The sequence below is a fragment of the Rhamphochromis longiceps genome, linkage group LG3, assembly GCF_057381845.1.
Source record: "Rhamphochromis longiceps isolate RC_006_pf linkage group LG3, R_longiceps_female_GT1.1, whole genome shotgun sequence".
Taxonomy (NCBI): Eukaryota; Metazoa; Chordata; class Actinopteri; order Cichliformes; family Cichlidae; genus Rhamphochromis; species Rhamphochromis longiceps.
In genome coordinates, this window is record NC_140559.1 from 32422224 (window position 1) to 32433757 (window position 11534).

At 47.4% G+C, this 11534-nt stretch overlaps 1 long non-coding RNA gene across 1 annotated transcript; it reads left to right on the forward strand.

Annotated features, from left to right (window-relative positions):
* Nucleotides 1–243: 243 nt before the first annotated feature.
* Nucleotides 244–1967, forward strand: LOC146674169 (uncharacterized). The gene is made up of 3 exons (XR_014909135.1): nucleotides 244–304; nucleotides 382–452; nucleotides 1196–1967. It is a non-coding gene; the product is annotated as an uncharacterized LOC146674169 (long non-coding RNA).
* Nucleotides 1968–11534: the final 9567 nt, after the last annotated feature.

An 11534-nucleotide genomic window follows, 5' to 3' on the forward strand; every position in this document is an offset into this window, starting at 1 on the left:
TGACATGGTAAATGAAGGTGAAGCACCCGCTTCTTCCCTTGCCTTTCCCCCCAAGAAACATTTGTGTGAACCTTGTCATGCACAGGGACGTGCAAGAGTTCAGGAGGGGAGAGTGTAACTCACATCAGATTTGTGGGTTGTGCTGCTGCATAAGGTTGGAGGTGTAATTTTCCCTCCCCGCCGCTAGGAGGCGAGTATGCCTTGAGGTGACTTTCTGTTAGTCAACATTTCCTGTTGTGGAAGCCATTACTCACGAGGCAACCGCTACTCACGAGGCAACCGCCAAATTAGCTGAAAGATCCTGGTAAGAAAAGCTGAAATAAAAGTTAAATTCGCAATTTATCTTCACATACTAGCTGTTAACAGATGGCTACTTATTAGGATCTGAGATCTGTGAAATACGGCCGTGGGAAGCTGCGTCAGCTGGACGAGCTATCTCACCACGAGCTCCGGTAAGGGATGCTACATGAATGTTAGCACCATAAAGACATGTAGTTGACTGCTGTTAATATATTTTCTGCTTTAAAAAACAAAACCAGTCGGAGTTGTGATATTCATGTTTAAAGTACTGTAAGATCACTGATGTGCAGATGTTTAATTTTAAGTGCTAAAGTATACATTAGAATGTGCCCAGCTAACCGCTAGTATTAAGCCACTGCTTAGCGATCTCTGTGTTCTAACATTACTGTGATTCATCTGAGTTTGTTAGCTTTCCAAAACGTTGGAGAAGCAGTAATATTGTCATGTAGTGCTTAAATGCACCCTTTCAGTTTTGTTGACTTAGAAGTTAATTCATTTGATGAAGATGCAAAAAGTTCATAAAATGTGATTATAAAATGTGAGGGATCTCATTACCCTGTTGATGTATTAATGTTTAAAGAAGTTGATATATTTTTCTGAGAAATAATTCAGGTTGAAATATCTTAAAAAGAAGAACAGTTAAAAGCGAGCTGTTAAAAGGATAAATATGGGAGAGTGAATCTTATAAGTTTATTTATTCCCAAAAAGGTAAATATAAGGTATATTTTCTATTGCACTAAGACCTTGTGTGATGTAACTCAAGTTATTTTATGATGGTTGAGACATTGTATAACTAAAATAATTTGTTATACTTGAGCAATACTTGACTGAAAGATGAGTGATGGAAGAAGAATAGATAAAATAGTAATGTATGCACTCTGCACTGTGTGCATAGATTGGTTTTTGACCAGGACTGGATCATTTGAGATCTGAACCCTGTGGGTTCAGTGGCGAGCCAATCCCAAGAGAGTGACTGTCGACGGACCCGAGTGCGGTGTGGCCAGCCGTGGGATCCATCTTCAGCGAACCTCAGGACTATTACTACCTTCCTTGATACAGATAAGACTAACACTTTAAAAATCTACCCGGGTAGTGTTAGAACCAATGGACAGAAACACACACACACACAAGGAACTCTAATTTCTCTTCCCAAAGAGAAGTGGACTGAGCAACGGGAGCGGAAGCTCTTTAATTGAAACTCTTTGGAGAATTTCCTTAAAGAGGATGTTGTTTTGATTTTATTTTTGGGCCCTTTAATGTGCGTTTGTGCACTGTAGGAAGCCGGCTTTAGACAGGCAGGGTTTGTAAACTTTACAACTTTCAATACAGTTTCTATTCAAATCACATCTTATCTATCATTGTGTGGTTCCTTCTCTGCTGATCCTTTCAAGGCTCCATAGTCTTACCTAGAACTTTCTGATACTGGTCCAAAGTTGTCGAGACAATAATTTAATGCATATCTCATGTTGTTTAATTGTAATACCTGTTACACAAGCATTTGCAGCACCGCAAAACGTTCATTCTCCGGTTCCAATACCTTCTTGTTTTTTCTTTGCCGCACAAAAAGGTTATGTACAAAACGAAGGAGAACAATACCGGTCCGTACAAAGACAGACTCGACGAAAAGACAAAGAAAAGACACGAGGAAAAATCAAAGGAGTGAAAGGGTCAGACCCTCACGAGCTCACAGAGTGGACAAAAGACGTTAGCGTGCTGCCCAACTTTCAACACGCTCATATTTATAATTATACGGTTCTTGGACTGACTGCATACACTCGTGAAGTTTAGTAACTTCAGGTCACTGCAACAAGCCCAGGTAGTTTACCGACGGATGGGTATGTAACCCAGTGTTAATTTGGTTATCTGATATCCATCCATCCATCCATCCATTTTCATCCGCTTTATCCGGGGCTGGGTCGCGGGGGCAGCAGCCTAAGCAAAGAGGCCCAGACCTCCCTCTCCCCGGCCACCTCCTCCAGCTTATCCGGGGGAATACCAAGGCGTTCCCAGGTCAGCCGAGAGATATAATCTCTCCAGCGTGTCGTGGGTCTGCCCCGGGGCCTCCTCCCGGTGGGACATGCCTGGAACACCTCACCCAGGAGGCGCCCAGGGGGCATCCTTGTCAGATGCCCGAACCACCTCAGCTGGCTCCTTTCGATGCGGAGCAGCAGCTGCTCTACTCTGAGCCCCTCCCGGATGGCCGAACTTCTCACCCTATCTCTAAGGGAGAGGCCAGCCACCCTTCGGAGGAAGCTCATTTCTGCCGCTTGTATCCGCGATCTCGTTCTTTCGGTCACTACCCACAGCTCGTGGCCATAGGTGAGGGTAGGGACGTAGATTGACCGGTAAATTGAGAGCTTCGCTTTTACACTCAGCTCCCTCTTCACCACGACGGACCGGTGCAGCGTCTGCATTACTGCAGCTGCAGCCCCAATCCGTCTGTCGATCTCCGGCTCCCTTCTCCCATCACTCACGAACAAGACCCCGAGATACTTGAACTCCTCCACTTGGGGCAGGAACTCATCCCCGACCCGGAGTGGGCACTCCACCCTTTTCCGGCTGAGAACCATGGCCTCAGATTTGGAGGTGCTGATCCTCATTCCCGCTGCTTCACACTCGGCTGCGAACTGTTCCAGTGCGAGCTGGAGGCCCTCACCCGATGAAGCCAACAGAACCACATCATCTGCAAAAATCAGAGATGAGATTCTGAGGCCACCAAAGCGAAAGCCCTCCGCCACTTGGCTGCACCTAGAAATTCTGTCCATAAAAATTATGAACAGAACTGGAGACAAAGGGCAGCCTTGGCGGAGCCCATCACCCACTGGGAACGAGTCCCACTTATTGCCGGCAATGCGAACCAAGCTCTTGCAACGGTTGTATAGGGATCGAATGGCCCGTAGCAATGGGCCAGACACCCCATATTCCCGCAACACCTCCCACAGGACAACCCGAGGGACACGGTCGAATGCCTTCTCCAAGTCCACAAAACACATGTAGACTGGTTGGGCAAACTCCCATGCACCCTCAAGTATCCTCGAGAGGATAAAGAGCTGGTCCAGTGTTCCACGACCAGGACGAAAACCGCATTGTTCCTCCTGTATCCGAGGTTCGACTAACGGACAAACTCTCCTTTCCAGCACCCTGGCATATACTTTCCCAGGGAGGCTGAGGAGTGTGATCCCCCTGTAGTTGGAACACACCCTCCGGTCCCCCTTCTTAAAGATGGGGACCACCACCCCGGTCTGCCAGTCCACAGGTACTGCCCCTGATCTCCACGCAACATTGCAGAGGCGTGTCAACCAGGACAGCCCTACAACGTCCAGAGCCTTCAGGAACTCGGGGTGGACCTCATCAACACCAGGGGCTCTGCCACCAAGGAGTTGTTTAACTGCCTCAGTGACCTCGCCCCCGGAAATTGGCGGGTCATTCCCCTCATCCCCAGACTCTGCTTCCTCCTCGGAAGGCGTGTCAGTGGGATTAAGGAGGTCCTCGAAGTATTCCTTCCACCGCCTGACAATTTTCTCAGTCGACGTCAGCAGCGCTCCGCCAGCACTATACACAGTGCAGGTAGAGCACCGCTTTCCCCTCCTGAGACGTCTGACGGTTTGCCAGAATCTCTTCGAGACAGTCCGAAAGTCTTTTTCCATGGCCTCTCCGAACTCCTCCCACACCCGAGTTTTTGCTTCAGCCACTGCCCGAGCCGCATTCCGCTTGGCCTGTCGATACCTGTCGGCTGCCTCCGGAGTCCCACAGGCTAACCAAGCCCGATAGGACTCCTTCTTCAGCCTGGTGGCTCCCTTCACCTCTGGTGTCCACCATTTGGTTCGGGGATTACCACCACTGCAGGCACCAACCACCTTGCGGCCGCAGCTCAATGCAGCAGCTTCGGCAATGGAGACGCTGAACATGGTCCATTCGGACTCAATGTCCCCAGTCTCCCTCGGAATGCTGTTGAAGCTCTGCCGGAGGTGTGCGTTGAAGATCTCGCGGACTGGGGCCTCTGCTAGACGTTCCCAGCACACCCTCACTACGCGTTTAGGTGCACCAGGTCTGTCCAGCGTCCTCCCCCGCCACCTGATCCAACTCACCACCAGGTGGTGATCAGTTGACAGCTCAGCCCCTCTCTTTACCCGAGTGTCCAGAACATATGGTCGCAGGTCTGCTGATACGATTACAAAATCGATCATCGACCTACGGCCTAGAGCGTCCTGGTGCCACGTGCACTTATGGACACTCTTATGTTCGAACAGGGTGTTCGTTATGGCCAAACTGTGATTAGCACAGAAGTCCAATAACAAAGCACCGCTCGGGTTCAGATCAGGGAGGCCGTTCCTCCCAATCACGCCCCTCCAGGTCTCGCTGTCGTTACCCACGTGAGCATTGAAGTCTCCCAGCAGGACAACAGAGTCTCCAGGTGGAGCACCCTCCAGCACCCCCCCCCCCCCCCCCCCCCCCCCCCAGGGACGCTAAGAAGGCTGGGTACTCTGAACTGCCACTCGGCGCATAAGCGCAGATGACAGTCAGGACCCGTTCCCCGACCCTAAGGCGCAGGGAACAAACCCTCTCGTCCACCGGGAAAAACCCCAACGTACCGGCAGCAAGCCGAGGGGATATTAGAATACCCACCCCAGCCCGCCGCCTCTCACCAGGGGCAACTCCAGACTGAGACAGAGTCCAGCCCCTCTCCAGGAGACTGGTTCCAGAGCCCAAGCCATGCGTAGAGGTGAGCCCGACTATATCTAGCCGGTACCTCTCAACCTCACGCACTAACTCAGGCTCCTTCCCCACCAGAGAGGTGACATTCCATGTCCCTCTTGCCAGTCTTGGCAGCCGGGGGTCAGTCCGCCAGGGCCTCCGCTCCTGGCCGCCACCCGGCACACAATGCACCCGACCCCTATGGCGCCTCCTGCGGGTGGTGGGCCTGCGGGAGGATGGGCCCATGTCTCCTCTTCGGGCCATGCCCGGCCGGGCCCCATGGACTAAGGCTCGGCCTCCAGACGCTCGCCCTCGGGCACCCTCCCCGGGCCTGGCTCCAGGGCGGGGCCCCGGTAACCCTATCCCGGGCAGGGTAAACTGTTCCCTCGGTGTCCCTTTCATAAGGGTTATCTGATATTGTGTGATATTCAGAATATATGTATATATCTATATTGGGTGTTATAAAATGTTCTTCAATGATTTTGAGTTTTCTTTTATTGCTATTGGTTTGCGGCTGCTTTACGACAGTCGACTGTGGTAGTACATCCTAGCGGGAGGGGCTATGAGCTCACGTGGCTTGTAGCTGTGCCAGAGAGCAAGCTTGGGTGAGCTAGCGGGGAATATCTCCTTCTGTAGTAGCCTTAAAAAAAGACTACTGTTCGTTCTCCTGCCAGACGCCTCGCTGCTGTGCTGCCTTACTGCTGTGCTGCCTTACTGCTGTGCTGTCTCGCTGCTGCCATTAAAGGACAAGCGGCTGCCATCCCTTCATCCATCCGGACTTCGATTATTTGGACCGAAGTACTCACACACGCGCCCGCACTCAGTGCCATACAGTCTCTTTATTTTGCTGGCCAGCTAATACCATTGTTTTTTGTTTTGTTTTGTTTTGTTTGCATTCACAAAGAGTATCCAAAGACATTTTGGTTATTGTCAAATAGACACTCTCTGATTACGGACTGAGGAGGTTGTGGTGTTACAACCCCAGGACTGAGAAAAAGGACTCTTTACATAATATATTCACTTGTCTCCTGGTTAGGAGAAGTGACTATTGTTGGAAATATTTTTCTTCTTCTTGTCTTTGTTTACATTGTATCCCAGAGAAGTTTTAAGTTGTTCAGGTTGAAACATTTGCACTTAAAGTCGGTTAAGTTTCCTTTGATATATCAGTGTCAAGCTGATGTTTAAGAGGGTATGTTAAGGACAGATGTGCTCCAGTCCATCAATCCTTTAAAGTGCTGGACACCGATGGTAAATTGCCATCAGACCCTAAATAAATTGTCCTCTGCTGTTATCCATATTGCTTCACTCATTCTTCGGTGAGTAGACGTATTGGTTACAGGTACAGGACCTTGAAATGCACCGTGTAGAACGAAAGACCATCGTACATATAAGTTTACCAGTCTCACAAATCGTCGACATAAATACACATTCGTTAACCGTTTATTAATAGGACCTTTGAGCTCAACGGTAATTAATTAGTAGTGGAAATAATTTCTGGTTCATTACAGAAATGTAGCAGTGACAATAATATTGTATGTTGTAATTGTACTGGGCAATTAGTGATACAAAACAACTGTTTTATCCTGTGAATAAAAGTATATGTTTTTGTCAATGTACCATGGTAATAACAGTACCGAAACGCAATATTGTGTCAGGACAATTCACTATTTATGCACAATAAACAAAGGAGCAGAGCGCAACAATTTCTGTTCAGCGCCAGACGTGCTTGTAACCTATACCACCAGTTGTGTTATGAAAAATGACGTATTAACTACAACAGCAGACTGACCTTTGTGGGAATGCTTGGAGCAGACTAACCTGTGAGCTGGAGTGTTCTGGGATGTTATATTTGGTATATCCAGGCCATCCGTCGGCTCTTACTTCGGAAACATGGCTTAAAAAATTTCTCTTCAACGACGTAATCCGATAAAAAAAACGATCTCTTTACCCGTCGGCTTCCCGTGGCTGTCACGCGACCGGCTATTGCAGTTAATAATACAACAGCTTCTTGCCATTTTTTGGGTTTCTTTTTATCGCTGTGTAACTGCGAAAGCCTGCGTGCGCTAGTACCTCTTGCCACAAGTTCCCAGAATCCTTTGCGGTTTCACCCCTGAATGACGTCACATTTTCAATCTTTATCCTGGTGGGCCGGTCTCTAGTCAAAATGCCCGGGCCGAGTTTTTGTCCCAGTCCAGCCTTGGAGAAGTGGATAAGACGTTTCGAGCGTTTTAGAATGGCAAATAATCTGAACAGTTCAACAGACGCTAACCAAGTGAACACATTAGTTTACTGCATGGGAGACGAGGCTGACGACGTCCTAAGGGGACTTGACCTAACAGACGGACATCGCCAGCAGTACGATGTGGTCAGAAACGCATTTGATAGACATTTTGTCCCCAGAAAGAATGTGATTTATGAAAGAGCAAAGTTTAATAAGTGAGTATAACAGCCAGCAGAAACAGTTGACTCCTTCATAACAGCTCTATATGCTCTCGCTGAAAACTGTGAATATGGTGAACTTCAGGATGAACTTTTGAGGGATAGGCCCGTTGTGGGTCTTAAAGATTCATCACTGTCGGAGAGAATGCAGCTCAACAAAGATTTGACCCTAACCAAAGCTATCACAATGGCGAGACAATCTGAGGAAATAAAAAGACAGCAAACTGACCTAAGAGGTGAAAGCAGCACTGGCAAAACAGCCGTGGATGCCGTGCATGTCAGAAAATCACAGCCATATAAATTCAGAAGCAGAGAGCAAAAGCAGTTCAAGCCACAAAAACCACAAATAACAAAACAAGAGAATAAAACATGTTCTAAATGTGGAAAAGCACAGATGCACCCAGCAGCACAGTGCCCAGCTAAAAATGCAGAATGCCACAACTGTGGGAAAGTGGACACTACGGGAGAGTTTGTAGGTCTACAACTGTGCATGAGGTGGCAGACTGTGCAGATGGACTTTTCCTAGGCGAACTGGATTCAGGAGAAGACCCGTGGCTTGCTAACATCTACGTGAGAGGCAAAAGCATGACATTTAAATTAGACTCGGGGGCAGATGTCAACGCTATCTCAGAGGAGACATTCAAAGACATTAAGCAGCCAAATGAACATTTGCAAAAAGCTGAAAAGCCACTGTATGGACCAGGAGGTGCAGCACTGACTGTACTTGGGTCCACAAAGGAGGACATTTCCTACAGTGACAGGAGCACTACAGAGACAATCTATGTAGTCAGAAATCTGCGTGTAGCTCTCTTAAGCAGGACAGCTTCTGTGAGACTGAAACTAATTGCCCGAATGGACAATGTTGACCTTGAGACAGTGAAGAAAGCGTACCCGAAACTATGTGATGGGCTCGGGCTTGTTCAAAAACCATACACGATTAAGCTGAAACCCGACGCTAAACCTTATTCACTGAAAGTGCCAAGGCATGTTCCGCTGCCACTACTGGGCAAAGTCAAAACAGAGCTGAGAGGACGGAACAGTTGGGAGTAATCAGTCGTGTGGAAGAGCCCACAGACTGGTGTTGTGGCATGGTTGTAGCCCCCAAAAAGGACAAAGAGAAAGTCTGCATCTGTGTGGACATGACACCATTAAATGGGTCAGTGTGTCGTGAAAGATATATCCTTCCATCTGTAGACCAAACGCTAGGCATGCTCACAGGTGCGCAGTATTTCTCCAGGCTCAATGCTAACATGAGCTTTTAGCAAATACCGCTGTCCAAAGAATCTGCTCTCCTCACCACATTTATTACGCCATTTGGTAGGTACCATTTCAATCATTTGCCATTTGGTATTTCCAGTGCACCAGAGCATTTCCAAAACATGATGGTGACGGAAGTGACAGCCGGCCTCGCGGGAGTCGTGTGCCACATGGACGACATCCTGGTCTGGGGATCCACGAGAGAGGAGCACGACATGAGACTCAACGCTGTCCTCGACCGTGCAGAGAAGGTGGGCGTCACCCTGAACATGTCAAAATGTGAGTTTGGCAAAAGAGCAGTGAAATTCTTAGGATTCATTGTGTCATCTGAAGGCATCTATATGCTCTCGCTGAAAACTGTGAATATGGTGAACTTCAGGATGAACTTTTGAGGGATAGGCCCGTTGTGGGTCTTAAAGATTCATCACTGTCGGACAAAACTGACAAAACTAGCGCGGTGCAGAATATGAAAGAGCCAAGCACCGTGAGTGAGCTTAGGAGCTTCTTAGGAATGGTGAATCAGCTGGGGAAATTCATCCCAAACCTCTCCGAAAAAGACAAACCACTGAGAGACTTGCTTTCAACTAAAAACATGTGGTACTGGGGGCATGAGCAACAAAACGCGTTTAACAGTTTAAAACAAGAACTGTCATCTGCACCAGTACTACAGCTTTACAACCCAAACAAACCCCAAAAGATCTCAGCAGATGCCTCTTCATACGGGTTGGGGGCAGTTTTACTACAGAAAGACAATGACGTGTGGTCGCCAGTCGCGTATGCCTCGCGATCATTGACAGCCACAGAGCAGCGCTATGCTCAGCTGGAAAAAGAAGCGCTGGTGCTCACCTGGGCGTGTGAAAGATTCAGTGACTTTATTCTAGGGCTACACTTTGAGCTTGAGACCGACCAGTGTGTGAATGTGTGTGTGAATGGGTGAATGACTGAATGTAGTGTAAAGCGCTTTGGGGTCCTTAGGGACTAGAAAAAGCGCTATACAAATGCAGGCCATTTACCATTTACCATAAGCCACTTGTGAGCCTACTTGGAGGACAAGCCTTGGATTTGCTTCCACCGCGGATACAGAGATTCCGCATGCGCCTAATGAGGTATTCTTACACTATAAGGCACATTCCAGGCAAAAGCCTCACCACAGCCGACACGCTGTCACGGTTACCGCTGGCAGGCAGCGTGATGCCCAGAGACAATGATCTTATGGAGGACACCGATATTTACGTTGACGCAGTGCTGGAGGGCCTTCGCAGGGCTCTAGACTAACTTTTTGCCATGGGCGTACCGGTACACCTAACTTTAAAAAGTTAGGCGTACCGGCACAAAAGTTAGGCGCACACAAATTTTATAATAATTTATATAATATAATATGTTTTTCTGGTGTCAGGGTTCGAATTTAAGGAAGAGACAAACGACTGCATGGTCTCTCAGTAGATGTCAAAATAGTGATTTTATTATACATATGTACATATGGGGAAGATGAGCATCCCAAGCCTTTTAAGAGCTGATCTCCCCCGAACAACCCTATCACAAGGCTTTTATTGCAATGATGACGTCAAATCACATGATAAGTATATCAATCAGTTCTCCCTTCTATGTCCTTCTATGGCTAAGAACAACAACATGTTCCAGATGTTTCCACTCAGCCCAGCACTCAGAGACAACAGTGTGTGTGGTGTGTATATCTATTCGTGTCTATTGTGTGTGTATGTGAACGTGCGTGTTTTACATAACTCTGTATGTGCATGTTTGTGTAAGCCTGCAAGTGAATGCAGGAGGCCCAACTGGACCGTCTAGCTCGAGAGGTGCTTTCGCCACATGATAGAGTATTGTATCTAGAATTCTATTGTAGCAGATTTACTAAATGATAAGTGATACATGATAATATTGATGATAAACTGATGCAGACTAATGAAGTAATAATGAAACAATAACAGTGCTTTATGAATGATATATATTGACCGTAAAATAAGATGTCTTCCCCAATACTGGATACACTGTGCTTTTTCAGCATTCAAAGATTGATGACACCGTGTCAGAGCACTGGCTATGAATTTCAGAAGGATCAGGCCTTAACTTAACAGAAAAGTTAGCAATAGTTATTTTCTTATTACAGCTACATCCACGTCTGTCGTGCCTAGGCTGCTCACTAGGGCTGGGTATCATCACTGATTTCTATAATCCATTTGATTCCGGTTTTCAAAGTCCCGATTCGATTCAACTTAGCCTCAGATAGTCAGAAATATTATAATTCTGATCATTTATCAGTACTGACTGATGGGTTTAGATTTTGTTATTGTCATTTGTATTAAGAAATATGTACTCATATATGCTTAGAAGTATATAATCATTTGTAGATTGAAAGAATGTCTCATCCTAGGATGTCTGTAACAACTCTGTGTAGCATGAAGAGGGGAGTGCGTTCACTCCTCTACAGAGTGTTCTGGCATAGAGTACACACCTCCTAGGAGAGGTCGTATCTTCTCTTGCTGATATATGGTATAGCAAACAATCGTATATCTGTGTGAGTGTAAGAGCCTTTTGTTTAGAGGGACCGCTAGACTCCTGGCACCAGCTATGGGGAGTCTTCACAGGGTCACATGTTGACCTCACACAGATCACACACACACACACACACACACACACACACACACACACACACACACACACACCCTCCATTTTACTCCTCCTTCGTTCCACCTATGAACCCACCTCTCGAGGCTGGCTCTCACGCACCTCATACTTCTCACAGTCCCCTTCACAACTCGCTGTGAGACACTTCCTCCTCTGTGATTCAGGACAACGCCCTGATCAGCACAAAGAGCGGGTGCCGT